Genomic DNA, 11,174 nt, shown 5'->3' on the forward strand with positions numbered 1-11,174 from the left:
TGAATAAAAAAGAAGAAAAAAAAACCTCATTCAAATCAACCAATATCAAATATAATGCGTACCTAATTAAATAACTCAATAATATGAAAATTGCAATTCGTCAGGAATCCTTAGCTCATTTATGTGCCATGAATCCACAAAGTGACTGTCCTGAATTTGATTACATACTGAATACAGATTCTTGTTATGAATAGCAGTGTCTGTACATTCAACTTGTTTCCGATCATTCTAAAGTTTGTAAGTAGCCCAAACTGGATTTCCACTACCAGTAAATTTGTACGAACGAAAACGTGTATATTAAAAAATTAAATTACGTTGGAGGTAGTACAAACACTAGGATGGTCAGAAACAGCATTCTCTTCCCTTAACTATGAAATTAAGGTGACTAGAATGCATGTAGGCATTGCCTCTCATCTGAAATTCGAATTAATAATTGCCACTTCCTCTGATATTGAAACATATTTTGCTTGCGACTAAGGTTGTTATGGAACGATATTTATTATATACTCTGATATTACCATTATTGCACCTTTTGTCTTTATTATAGTATAATTTTTGTCAACTTCTTAATTTAAGCTGTGTGGCTAATTTCAGATAAAAATGTATCTTCTCGAAGGTGGTATTTTCCGTGCTTAAATGCGGGGGAAATCCCGGTATTAAGAAGAAGAAAATAGAGAAGAAGAGTATATTTTCCTGTTGTCTACTACTAGCTATATTTCATTGCGTTTTCGTGTTAATTTATTTTTATGTTTATATTTATTTAATATCCAACACGCTGTCCTGGCCACACAATGTCATCTGGACAATTTATCCAAGACAGGATCACTGCTTTCTCTAGAGAGTTAAACCGTCACGGTCCGCCATAGTAGAGCCCTTTGTGTACGTGCAAACATGTTGTTGCGGCGATTTGCAAAATGTTCAGAATCTGTTAAAACACAATTATTTGTGAGTTATTGTAGTAATTTGTACGCGAGTGCATTATGGGTGAAATTTACACAGGATACCATGAAGGATCTTAACATATGTTATAATAATGCATACCGATGGATGATCGGACAACGACGACAATACAGTGCCAGCAAGATGTTTGTCAGTCATCGAGTAAAAAGCTTTGGCGCTTTACTTCGCTCAACAGCATATTCGCTGAAGAGCAGAATCGAAACAACTTCAAACGACCTACTTGCCCACCTGCGGTGTACAAATGTGTACGTCAAATCTGTATGTGTAAATCGCTGGAACAAGTTACTGTATATTATGTAATCAGTTTTGTATGTGATGTTTAAATATGTTCTATGGATCACTCATCTGAAATAAAAATCTATTATTATTATTATAGTGTCTGAAAATAGCCTTAACTCTAAACAAAAAGGAGTTGTGCACCTTAAAGGTATCCTCTTGGAGTTAGTGGTAGCTAAAGGCTCATATAGACCGGATGTGAATCGCTCTTAGGTGTTTGGACTATAGTAGCTCTAGCCGATACATCCTTCCTGCTTTGCCTGTAGGAGGACTGCCACTGTCATCCTTGTGTTTCCATTTTTAAAAACGCTCGTGCGTCTGAGAAGTAACGGTTATGGAGTCGCGTTTAATCTATTTATAAGGGTATTTCAACGTCACAGACTCTCGTGTCACTCTACCGACTAAATATAAACTGAGATTAATTAATAACGTAATCATTTAATCTCCATTACAAGATAATACGTGTATTTCACAAGCCATGCATTCATATAATGAGATTTTGAATAAGGTAATAATTTACAAGCCATCCATTCCTAAAAGAACAACTGAATTCGTCTAACAAGGAACAGAAAGGAAGGAAATGTTTTATGTAACGACGCACTCAAAACATTTTATTTACGGCTATATGGCGTCGGACATATGGTTAAGGACCACACAGAGATTGAGAGAGGAAACCCGTTGTCGCCACTTCATGGGCTACTGTTTTTTTTATTAACAGCAAGGGATCTTTTATACGTACCATTCCACAGATGTGATAGTACATACCACGGCCTTTGTTACACCAGCTGTGGAGCACTGGCTAGAAAGAGAAATAGCCCAATAGGTCGGTATAGCAAGTTTACGCTCCCTAACTGAGCTGGTAAAAGTCACTCGCGGTTAAATCTAGAGCATGTACGGTGATGCTACTCCAGCACCCCCAAAAATGAAAACGTAACAACTACACGCCATCGAGACTGGTATTTAACTGTCAGATACCAAAGGCCGTGGTATGTACTGTCCTATCTGTTGAAAAGTACATATAAAACTCTGTTACTAATGAAACAAAAATGTTGCAGGTTTTCTCTGAAGACTACGCGTATAATTACCAAACGTTTGACATTCAATAGCCGATGATTAATTAATCACTGTGTTCTAGAGGTGTCGTTAAACAGAAGCAAACCAATAACTCATAAATCGTGTTGCACATTAAAGAGACATTCCTGAGTTTGCTGCACTTTTTAAGATGTTATCGACTAACAGAGACATTAACCGCGGCGGTCAAGTTCTTACGGCATTGTTATCGTGGTTTCATCGTGCCAGATACAGAAGACTTCTACGTTATTAAACGTGTGCTAAATGGATATATCGCTTTCCGCTTTTTATTAGTTTGTGAGCGTGTAACTTCAATTCCAATTCACGTGGCTCCCATGGAGGGATATTACGGAAATTACCCTGTTAAAACCACATCTTTCCTATTTCCGATATTGACTGTTGGATGGAATGAGTTTCAGTAACTGAGGGGCAGAATTGGTGGGTGGAGGTGGGGGGAGGAGTCAATAATTTCTAAGGACAATTAAAGATCCAATAATTTGTGTTTGTTTGTTTTGTTTAATGACACCACTAGAACACGTTGACTTCCTAATCATCGGCTATTGGATTTCAAACATTTGGTTATTTTGACATGTAGTTATAGAGAAGAAACCCGCTGCATTTTCCCCATTAGTAACAAGGGATCTGTTATATGCACGATCCCACAGACAGGATAGCACATACAACAACCTTTGATATACCAGTCGTGGTGCACTGGCTGGAACTATAAATAGCCCAATTGGCCCACTGACAAACATTCAATAATGTTACCAGTAAAATACCAATGATATCACTGAAACCGCATAACTATACCATCCATGTTATTACTTATATACGCCCTTGGATTTTATATATCATCCATATTAAGCCTAATATGCATGCACACGCCCACTTGGATTTAGTCCTCAAGGGTTCAAATGTCTTTTAGCATCACTAAATAATGTATATGCTAATATATACGAGTTACAATTGCAATAACTTTGATTTCTTACACACCCGTTAGTGAGAACAGCATTCGTTATTTTTTATAACACATACTTGTTTACACATGTAGACATACGACTGGCTGCTCCTAGGTGTTGACCCAAGTCACCAATGACATACCATCTAATGAAAAAACAACCCAGCACTGTGACGTACAATTAACCTGACATTCATTTGTCTGTGACACGTAAGCTAGCAACGAGCACAACGGCTGTAAATAACGTTTAGTCTAAAAAGATGTTAATATTTGCTTAAAACCTGTTTTTTAGGATATGTAAGAAATAAAATAATACATTTGTGTCTGTTGGATACTATTTATCTTACAACTCGTTGTTTAAAAAACGTATCCAACTCGCTTTCGCTCATTATATACATTTTAAAACAACTTGTAAGATAAATGGTATCTAACGGCCACTGAATGTATTATTCTCTATATATGCACTTGTTTTGCATTAAGCTTAAATGTACATTAAACAGTAATGTTACAATCAATATATTACTATTATTAAGTTATCATACTATTATTAACGAATACGGAAATAACTATCGGTTAACACTTTCATATAATTGCTATACGCTGAAAATATCAACGTAAACAACAATACAACGAAGAAGGTAACAGCTATTTAACCCTTTCATACAACTGCTAAATGCTGAAAACAAGAATACAATGAAGAAGTTAACAGCTATTTAACACATTCATACAACTTCTAAATGCTGAAAAGAAGAACGTAAACAATACAACGAAGAAGGTAACAGCTATTTAACACTTTCATACAACTGCTAAATGCTGACAGCTATTTAACACATTCATACAACTGCTAAATGCTGAAACGATGAACGTAAACAATAATACCATGGAGAAGGTAATAACCTAAATATTTGAAACACGAACTTAAACCAATTATACCCGAAGGGACTGTTCTGGGTGTGCCGCCATTGCAAGGCGTTTTCGACTAACCGAGCCTTTTGGGCAACTAAAATTACATATTGAATGCATGTTCTTGTTTAGAATACCCGAGTCTGTTATTCCAATTTATCCAAAGTCGTGTGTTAAAGGGACATTCCCGAGTTTGCTGCAATTTTTAAGATGTTATCGACTAATAAAATGCTTCTACGATTAAACTTACATATTAAACATATTGTCTTGTTTAGAATATTAGTAGCTGTATATTAAACGTGTTTCTGATCGTTCTAATATTTGTACTAGGTTAATTTTCATTTTATTTCCTAAACTATATTTTTTCGTACGTACGAAATTATTTGAAGACAAAATCCAGTTTGGGCTTCTTACAAATATCAAGACGACCAGAAATGCATTGAATATACAGACACTGATATTCTAAACAAGAAAATATATTTAATATGTAAGTTTAATCGTAGAAATATTTTATTAGTCGGAAGAATCTTACAATGTAGCAAACTCAGGAATGTCCCTTTAAGGTCAGTATGCTAAGCAGTCAGTTTTCATTTTACTTGGTAATATATGGGCGAGGGGTTTTTTCGTAGTTTTTTTGTACGTACAAAATTATTAGAAGGTAAAATCCGGTTCGGGCTACTACAAACATTAGGAAAAAGAAAAGAAAGAAATGTTTTATTTAACGACGCACTCAACACATTTTATTTACGATTATATGGCGTCAGACATATGGTAAGGACCACACAGATTTTAAGAGGAAAACCGCTGTCGCAACTACATGGGCTACTCTTCCGATTAGCAGCAAGGGATCTTTTATTTGCACTTCCCACAGGCAGGATAGCACAAACCATGGCCTTTGTTGAACCAGTTATGGATCACTGGTCGGTGCAAGTGGTTTACACCTACCCATTGAGCCTTGCGGAGCACTCACTCGGGGTTTGGAGTCGGTATCTGGATTTAAAATCCCATGCCTCGACTGGGATCCGAACCCAGTACATACCAGCATGTAGACCGATGGCCTACCACGACGCCACCAAGGCCGGTCCAAACAAACATTAGGACGACACAGACGCCTTGTTTGTACAGACACTGATAGTCTAAAAATGAAAATATCTTTAACATGTAACTTCATGGCGTAAATATTTTAAAATGGCAAATCCAAGATAGTTCCTTTAATTTAACGACACATTAAAGAAACAGACCCTAGTTTTTAAACACTACGACATATTTTTCACTATTAGAGCCGTTTATGATCACTGAAATCAAACATTAGTTATATTTTATTGTTTAGATTATCCATTTCCGTACAATCGAGTTGTTTTTGGTCATTCTGGTGTTTCCGTTTTTAAAAACGCTCGTGCGTCTAAGAAGTAACGGTTATGGAGTCGCGTTTAATCTATTTATAAGGGTATTTCAACGTCACAGACTCTCGTGTCACTCTACCGACTAAATATAAACTGAGATTAATTAATAACGTAATCATTTAATCTCCATTACAAGATAATACGTGTATTTCACAAGCCATGCATTCCTATAATGAGATTTTGAATAAGGTAATAATTTACAAGCCATCCATTCCTAAAAGAACAACTGAATTCGTCTAACAAGGAACAGGAAGAAAGGAAATGTTTTATTTAACGACGCACTCAACACATTTTATTTACGGTCGGACATATGGTTAAGAACCACAAAGATATTGAGAGAGCAAACCCGTTGTCGCCACTTCATGGGCAAGACATCTTTTATATGCACCACCCCACAGACAGTACAAAACCACGACCTTTGTTACACCAGTTGTGGAGCACTGGCAGGAACGAGAAATAACCGACTATTGGATGTCAAACATTTGGTAATTCTAACTCGTAGTCATCCTAATGCAGCAAGGGATCTTTCATATGCATTTTCCCACAGACAGGAAAACACATATCACTGACTTTGCCCAGTTGTGGTGAACTGGTTGGAACGAGAAAAAGCCCAACCAGCTGAATGGATCCACCGAGGTGGTTCGATCCTGCGACTCGAGCACCTTAAGCGAGCACTCAACCGACTGAGTTAAATCCCGCCCCTCTAATGAACAAGGTAATACGTACATTTTACAACCTATGCATTCATTAGAGATTTCGAATCAGGTAACAATTTACAAGCCAACCATTCCTAAAAGAACAGCTGAATTCGTCTAACGAGGAACAGATCCGGAATCCGTAGATTCGTAAAACACATTGTGCTGAATAAGGTAATAATTGTATAATGCGTGTTACTGAATAAGGTAATAATTGTATAATGCGTGTTACTGAATAAGGTAATAATTGTATAATGCGTGTTGCTGAATAAGGTAATAATTGTATAATGCGTGTTACTGAATAAGGTAATATTTACAGTCAGGTCTAGTGAGGTCATAGGGTTTAATGTGCACATTCAGAGCAAGCCGTTGTAGCGCACGCCTGTCATGCGCCGCCTCCTTCGTCCAGGACAGGACAGGGTTTAGGGTGGGTGGGAGGAGGTATCGCCCGCGCTAGTCCAGTACAAGAGAGCACCGACAGTCCGACCAAAGTCGGAAGCGGGCAGGAGGCACTTGTGGGGCTATGGAATTTTGAATGTCCCGTAGGATTAAGTCCGAAACAAGAAACAATTTGAGCAGTTTTCATGAAGTAATTTGGGGTTTTTGGAACGGTTCATTGAAAATAAACTTAAGGAGCTATTTTGAAAATTTTAACTTAATTCGTCTAATTATAAGTCTTTTTAATAGTTACAGTGGGTTTTGTACAGCTATATACTCACTTAATTTTCTTTAAAGGGACATTCCTGAGTTTGCTGCATTGTAAGATTCTTCCAACTAATAAAATATTTCTACGATTAAACTTACATATTAAATATATTTTCTTGTTTAGAATATCAGTGTCTGTATATTCAATGCGTTTCTGGTCGTCTTGATATTTGTAAGAAACCCAAACTGGATTCTGTCTTCAAAAAATTTCGTACGTACGAAAAAATATCTTTTAGGAAATGAAATGAAAATTAACCTAGTACAAATATTAGAACGATCAGAAACACGTTTAATATACAGCTACTAATATTCTAAACAAGGCAATATGTTTAATATATAAGTTTAATCGTAGAAACATTTTATTAGTTGATAACATCTTAAAAATTGCAGCAAACTCAGGAATGTCCCTTTAAAACTTTTACAAAATGATATCTTGTAATGTTTTACCTGCAGATTTCTACATCGATGTAGCCAGCGTGCATGTTTGCCCGTCATTACTTTTACTGCAGACGTCGAATAAATTAGCGTATAAATAATGGGGATAGCATAGAACTAACGCTAGCATATTTACATCAAAAGCAGGAAATAATTTACTGGTCAAAGCTTACCCGGAGTAAACAGCTAAGAATGCCTCATCAATCATTAGTATTTGATTGAGTTTTAATGAACACTAGTTAAATGATCTGTATATGTATTCAGTTTTAAATACTGAACCACAATCAGTCGGATGTGGTAAACTGGTGGAGGGCGAGGGGTGAGTGGTGGAGATGTTTAATGCTTTGTGGTGATACAGATGATACACCTTTACGGTGGCTGGGAAAGGACATCACATCAAATTATTTTTCTTGATTGATTGACTTAATATCTCGATCGATGGACTTACTATCTCGATCGATGAACTTACTATCTCGATCTATGGACTTACTATCTCGATCGATCGACTTTCGAAATCGAGGCTTTCTGTCAAGATGGACGACCGGGATACTGTTATAGATTGTACTATACCAAATAAAATCCCATAGGCAACAATGTTAACGTTTGTGATTAAAACCACTATATGCAACATATCAACGAAACTATGACCCTCAATATTAGTACCACGACTAAAATACACTTATAACATACATCTAGGTACACTGTCCAACACAGAAATACAGGGCACCACATGTACAGGTCACTTTTCTTTTCTCAAATTGGAGAAGAATTAATCCCCATTTCCCCTGCCTCACCAATTTGGTAGGGATGATGTGAGCAGAAACATATCGCATTTTGTTGTTGTTGTCATGGCTAAATGCCACCCACTATTGACATCTCTCAAGTAAACCCACTGTTGCAATAGCTAAGGTAACTACGTCTGTGTCTGTAGAAGATATCATAATCCATCTGTAGCTTTGCTGATATGCATCGAATGTGTGGAGGGGAATGCGGTGGCAAGCTTCATATGGACTTGTATGAATGAACACATTCTTTGTCGGACAACGCAGTTTCCCTGCCATCATTAGATTAGTAAGGAAATATGTTGATGAAATGGTTGTTTCGCTTGTGACTCAAAGGCACTGTCTGACATGATTTCAGACTGTCATTTATATATATGTCCTTTACAATATCCACATTCACTGTCTGTTTATAATGAATGGAAGGGACATGGTCTTTGCTTCCAATACAGACATAGTTAGCTTAGCTGTTGAAACAGTGAGGGTACGTCAGTTAAGTGAATTGATGGTGGCTTTTGCCCACGGTAAAAACGTGGTACATACAGGAACCAATCTGATTAAAATTAGCTCTACTGGGTCTACCCTGGTAGATCTAACAGCATTGCGTGAACTCCAATGTCCAGGTGACATTTTATCTATAAATAACAATTCAAATATCGACCAATTACACTTCGCCGTTTATAGCGTTATTCGGGAGCATATAAATTCAAAAAATATCGGGCGAGACTATTTATGCAATAGGCGAACTTGTTGGTCTATTTCAACATTGAAAAAACAGGGGTGGGGGGGGGGGGGAGGGAATGCAGTAATAAACTCTGGATTGTATACTAGTATAAACAGATTTTATGGCTATACCATCACGGGTTTTTTTTCGTCTTGAAACGAATTTTATATAAAATTTTATATTGAAATGAGTTTCCGGCATACTTCGTAATTCACCCGAATCATTTCGTATACCCTCGGCATAATCACGAATGTTTTCCAATTCTTTTCAAATCACTGGCATGATTTTGCAAGAAAGGTTTTGATTGATCGAATGAAAGGTCAACTGCAACGGGCTGCTGTTAGATCCACATGTAATAGTGGAGCTAATTTTAATTAGATTGTACAGGAACAAACTTACTATCGCGAATAAACCGGGAAGACAAAGGGAATAGTGATTACTTCTACTTCATGCAATCTCCGGACAGTGTTGTAGTGAGGGGGTGGGGTGGGGGTGGGTAGTCATGCACCTCCCCTATCAAACTTTTTTTTAATTTTAACTGTGTTAAATTTTATAAAACCATACATACATACATAGTGTGCCCCCCCCCCCACACACACACACAATATAGGTTGCCCCGATATAAAATCCTGGCTACGCCTTTAGTGGGATAAAGAAGAATATTGCCTAGTATGTCTGCAAATCCATGCCACATCTTTGACTACTTATTTATCCAAACCATTTAGCAGAGAACGATAGGACATGGACAGAATAAAATGCTCTGTTGGTGTATTCTATAGCAACACGTCACAACTATCAAAAATAATTAAGCCAGTTAAAGTTGATTGCATATGAAAATCGCCAGATAGAAAATATTCCATCAAGTCAAGCTGCCTTGCTTCACATGTCAGACAGTTGTGTACTAGTCCAAACCACACATAGAACACGCTTTCACTGCATGACCAATCTTGCCATCACCAACAGATTTGGTTTGGAAAAGAAAATGAATCAGAAGTGCCCTATATGATGCAGACTTTTGACAGCTTCAAAGGACTGCCCGGAATGAACCAAATGTATGTTTTACAAAGCAAACTGTACGGTGAAAATGTCAAAAAGCCAACTCAAGGGCACGTATCTATGTTTGTGTGTTGTATAGTCTACCTATATAAATGCCATAAGTGTATTTAGCTTTAGATGACTATAGCAAAGTAAACTGTATTAGTGGCGTAGCAAGTACTAAGCCGTAGAAATGTTCATTATTGATTCAATTACCTCAAAACCTATTTTGTATGTCACATTTCCGTAATATGTGAAAGACTGCTCGATATCCTCCGTTAATTGGAAATTTGTATGCGCCATCTTGAATTTATGAAAATTAGAAGTTATTAAATCATATTGTAATTTATATAAATCTACTGCGTAACCCCGAAATCTAAATTTCATCACACTAGATCAATTTAATAAGTTATTTAGATGTCATGATATGAACAAATATCGTTTAACTGCGGCCATTTTTGTACTTTATTAAAAAAAAATTATTGAATCAGCATGTCCTAAAACCGTATTTCTAAAGTTTCATTCATGTTGCCAGAAGTAAACATCATTTTTTACATATCTGCCCCACTATATGGACTCTGCCCTACTACACGGAATCTACATTAATGGATATATCGGCGGAATATTCCAGATATATGCTGTAGCTCGAGACCTACAAGACTAACAGCGATAGGATATTTCATATCTACCGTTGACAGACAGGGCGGATGTCCGCGTCTCATTAGAATTGGATCGTAGAACAGAAACCGGTAATGTAGCTCAAATACAGGGTTTTTTTTAAGAGAGGACAACAATAAATACACTTGCTGGACAACACAGTTTTCTTTATGACCGAAGTACGGCAAACCAACGAACAGAATCTAGCTTGGGGATCCTTAGAAAGGAAAATGTGGAATTTTGGATGTCTTTGCTTTGCTCCTTGATACCCAACGTCAAGGGCAGTTTGATGGAGGCAAGCGAGATAAACAGATGACCAGATTCAGTTGTGTGGACCTAGTTCAGTTAAGAAGCTCATTATAAGAAGGTAGTCAATTTAATCGTAACCCTATTGCTGCACGTTACGTTAGATGCCAGTGCAAACCGCTAAATTGAAAATCAGCTTCAAAGTAGCAGCCAGTTTCAATTTATATTAGATGGGACTTAGTTTTACAGTTTCAAATTTGCCGAAGCTAGTGTAAACTTTCTAAAACCTTACACCAATGGCGAGCGCTTGTATGTTTGTGATGTGTA

The sequence above is a fragment of the Gigantopelta aegis genome, chromosome 3, assembly GCF_016097555.1.
Source record: "Gigantopelta aegis isolate Gae_Host chromosome 3, Gae_host_genome, whole genome shotgun sequence".
NCBI classification, from domain to species: Eukaryota; Metazoa; Mollusca; class Gastropoda; order Neomphalida; family Peltospiridae; genus Gigantopelta; species Gigantopelta aegis.